The sequence below is a fragment of the Arachis stenosperma genome, chromosome 4, assembly GCF_014773155.1.
Source record: "Arachis stenosperma cultivar V10309 chromosome 4, arast.V10309.gnm1.PFL2, whole genome shotgun sequence".
Classification (NCBI taxonomy): Eukaryota; Viridiplantae; Streptophyta; class Magnoliopsida; order Fabales; family Fabaceae; genus Arachis; species Arachis stenosperma.
This window is the reverse complement of record NC_080380.1, coordinates 76,597,948-76,602,192: the sequence shown is the minus strand read 5'-3', so window position 1 is coordinate 76,602,192 and position 4,245 is coordinate 76,597,948. Positions and strand designations below refer to the sequence as shown.

Sequence of the window (4,245 nt, the reverse complement as noted above, 5' to 3'; positions counted from 1 at the left end):
ATCCTTCTGCTTATGGAGTACCACTCCTTCTCAATGCACAATTCGAACTCTATCTGATTAAGTTCGAATTTTTCTACTTCTGACTTCTATTTTTCTTTTCCTCTGACACCTCAAGGAATCTCTATACTGTGACATAGAGGATTCCACATTTTCTTGTTCTCTTCTCTTTCATATGAGCAGGAATAAAGACAAAGGCATTCTTGTTAAAGCTGACCCTGAACCTGAAAGGACCTTGAAGCGAAAGCTAAGAGAAGCTAAGGCACAATTCTCTGTAGAGGACCTAACCGAAATCTTCAAAGAAGAAGAATACATGGCAGCCGAAAGTAACAACAATGCCAACAATGCAAGGAAGGTGCTTGGTGACTTTACTGCACCTACTCCTGACTTCTATGGGAGAAGCATCTCTATCCCTGCCATTGGAGCAAACAACTTTGAGCTTAAGCCTCAATTAGTTTCTCTAATGCAACAGAATTGCAAGTTCCATGGACTTCCATTGGAAGATCCTCATCAGTTCTTAGCTGAATTCTTGCAAATCTGTGACACTGTCAAGACTAATGGGGTTGACCCTGAGGTCTACAGACTTATGCTATTCCCTTTTGCTGTAAGAGACAGAGCTAGGATATGGTTGGACTCACAACCTAAAGAAAGCCTGAACTCTTGGGAAAAGCTAGTCAATGCCTTCTTGGCAAAGTTCTTTCCACCTCAAAAATTGAGTAAGCTTAGAGTGGAAGTCCAAACCTTCAGACAGAAGGATGGAGAATCCCTCTATGAAGCTTGGGAAAGATACAAACAATTGATCAGAAAGTGTCCTTCTGACATGCTTTCTGAATGGAGCATCATAGGTATTTTCTATGATGGTCTCTCTGAACTATCCAAGATGTCTTTGAATAGCTCTGCTGGAGGATCTCTTCATCTGAAGAAGACGCCTACAGAAGCTCAAGAGCTAATTGAAATGGTTGCAAATAACCAATTCATGTACACTTCTGAAAGGAATCCTGTGAACAATGGGACAAGTCAGAAGAAAGGAGTTCTTGGGATTGATACTCTGAATGCCATTCTGGCTCAGAACAAGATATTGACTCAACAAGTCAATTTGATTTCTCAAAGTCTGTCTGGAATGCAAAATGCACCAAGCAGTACTAAGGATGCTTCATCTGAAGAAGAAGCTTATGATCCTGAGAACCCTTCAATGGAAGAGGTGAATTACCTAGGAGAACCCTATGGAAACACCTATAATTCTTCATGGAGAAATCACCCAAATTTCTCATGGAAGAATCAAGAGAGACCCCAACAAGGTTTCAACAATAATAATGGTGGAAGAAACAGGTTTAGCAATGGCAAGCCTTTTCCATCATCTTCTCAGCAACAGACAGAGAATTCTAAGCAGAACCCCTCTGACTTAGCAACCATGGTCTCTGATCTAATCAAAACCACTCAAACTTTCATGACTGAAATAAGGTCCTCCATTAGAAATTTGGAGGCACAAGTGGGACAGCTGAGCAAGAAAGTTACTGAACTCCCTCCAAGTACTCTTCCAAGCAACACAGAAGAAAATCCAAAAGGAGAGTGCAAGGCCATCAACATGGCCGAATTTGGAGAGGAAGGAGAGGAAGTGAACGCCACTGAGGAAGACCTCAGTGGGCGTGCACTGACCTCCACTGAGTTCCCAAATGAGGAACCATGGGAATCTGAGGCTCAAAATGAGACCATAGAGATTCCATTGGATTTACTTCTGCCATTCATGAGCTCTGATGAGTATTCTTCCTCTGAAGAGGATGAGTATGTCACTAAAGAGCAAGTTGCTAAATACCTTGGAGCAATCATGAAGCTAAATGACAAGTTATTTGGAAATGAGACTTGGGAGAATGAACCTCCTTTGCTCACCAAAGAACTGGATGACTTGTCTAGGCAGAAATTACCTCAAAAGAGACAAGATCCTGGGAAGTTTTCAATACCTTGTACCATAGGCACCATGACCTTCAAGAAGGCTCTGTGTGACTTAGGGTCAAGTGTAAACCTCATGCCTCTCTCTGTAATGGAGAAGCTAGGGATCTTTGAGGTGCAAGCTGCAAGAATCTCATTAGAGATGGCAGACAATTCAAGAAAACAAGCTCATGGACTTGTAGAGAATGTTTTGGTGAAGATTGAAGACCATTACATCCCTACTGATTTCATAGTCCTAGAGACTGGGAAGTGCATGGATGAAACCATCATCCTTGGCAGACCCTTCCTAGCCACAGCTAAGGCTGTGATTGATGTTGATGGAGGAGAACTGATCATTCAAGTGAATGAAGAATCCTTTGTGTTTAAGGTTCAAGGATATCCCTCTGTCACCATGGAGAGGAAGCATGAAGAGCTTCTCTCAATTCAGAGTCAAACAGAGCCCCCACAGTCAAACTCTAAGTTTGGTGTTGGGAGGCCACAACCAAACTCTAAGTTTGGTGTTGAACCCCCACATTCAAACTCTAAGTTTGGTGTTGGGAGGTTCCAACATTGCTCTGAGCATCTGTGAGGCTCCATGAGAGCCCTCTGTCAAGCTACTGACATTAAAGAAGCGCTTGTTGGGAGGCAACCCAATGTTACATTTTATCTATTTTCTTTTGTTATTTTATGTTTTTTTTTTTTGTAGGTTGATGATCATGAGAAGTCACAAAATCAAGTAAAAAAGCAAAAACAGAATGAAAAACAGGAAGAAAAACAGCACACCCTGGAGGAAGAACTTACTGGCGTTTAAACGCCAGTAAGGCTAGCAGGTGGGCGTTTAACGCCCAGTCTGGCACCATTCTGGGCGTTTAACGCCAGAAAGGGGGCACCAGACTGGCGTTAAACGCCAGAAAAGGGCAAGAACCTGGCGTTAAACGCCAGAAATGGGCACCAGCCCGGCGTTTAACGCCAGAAATGGCTCAAAACGTGATTTTGCATGCCATTTGGTGCAGGGATGACTTTTCCTTGACACCACAGGATCTGTGGACCCCACAGGATCCCCACCTACCCCACCACTCTCTCTCTTCTTCACCCATTCACCAATCACCTCAACACCTCTTCCCCAAAAAACCCTTCACCTATCAAATCCCATTTTTCTCTTCACCACTAACATCCACCCCACCTACCTCACCCTTCAAATTCAAACCACTTTCCCTTCCATACCCACCCATACATGACCGAACCATAAGCCCCCCTCTCCTATATAAACCCTTCTTCACCCCTTCATTTTCACACAACCTAAACACCACTTCTCCCCCTCTTTGGCCGAACACAAAGTCATTCCCTTCTTCCTCATTTCTTCTTCTTCTACTCTCTTCTTTCTTCTTTTGCTCGAGGACGAGCAAACCTTTTAAGTTTGGTGTGGTAAAAGCATTGCTTTTTGTTTTTCCATAACCATTTATGGCATCTAAGGCCGGAGAAACCTCTAGAAAGAGGAAAGGGAAGGCAAAAGCTTCCACCTCCGAGTCATGGGAGATGGAGAGATTCATCTCAAGGGTGCATCAAGACCACTTCTATGAAGTTGTGGCCTTGAAGAAGGTGATCCCCGAGGTCCCTTTTTCACTCAAAAAGAGTGAATATCCGGAGATCCGACATGAGATCCGAAGAAGAGGTTGGGAAGTTCTTACCAACCCCATTCAACAAGTTGGAATCTTGATGGTTCAAGAGTTCTATGCCAATGCATGGATCACCAAGAACCATGATCAAAGTGTGAACCCGGATCCAAAGAATTGGCTTACTATGGTTCGGGGGAAATACTTGGATTTTAGTCCGGAAAATGTAAGGTTAGCATTCAACTTGCCCATGATGCAAGGAGATGAACATTCTTACACTAGAAGGGTCAACTTTGATCAAAGGTTGGACCAAGTCCTCACAGTCATATGTGAAGAGGGCGCACAATGGAAGAGAGATTCAAGAGGGAAGCCGGTTCAATTGAGAAGGCATGACCTCAAACCCGTGGCTAGAGGATGGTTGGAGTTTATCCAACGCTCAATCATTCCCACTAGCAACCGGTCAGAAGTTACTCTAGACCGGGCCATCATGATCCATAGCATCATGATTGGAGAAGAAGTGGAAGTTCATGAGGTTATAGCCCAAGAACTCTATAAGGTGGCGGATAAGTCCTCTACCTTAGCAAGGTTAGCCTTTCCTCATCTCATTTGTCACCTCTGTTATTCAGTTGGAGTTGACATAGAGGGAGACGTCCTTATTGATGAGGACAAGCCCATCACCAAGAAAAGGATGGAGCAAACAAGAGACCCC

General features: G+C 43.7%; 1 non-coding gene across 1 annotated transcript; it reads right to left on the bottom strand.

Moving 5' to 3' along the window:
* Nucleotides 1-715: 715 nt before the first annotated feature.
* LOC130977606 (small nucleolar RNA R71) lies at nt 716-823 on the bottom strand. The gene has a single exon (XR_009085292.1). It is a non-coding gene; the product is annotated as a small nucleolar RNA R71 (small nucleolar RNA).
* Between the last annotated feature and the right edge of the window lie 3,422 nt (nt 824-4,245).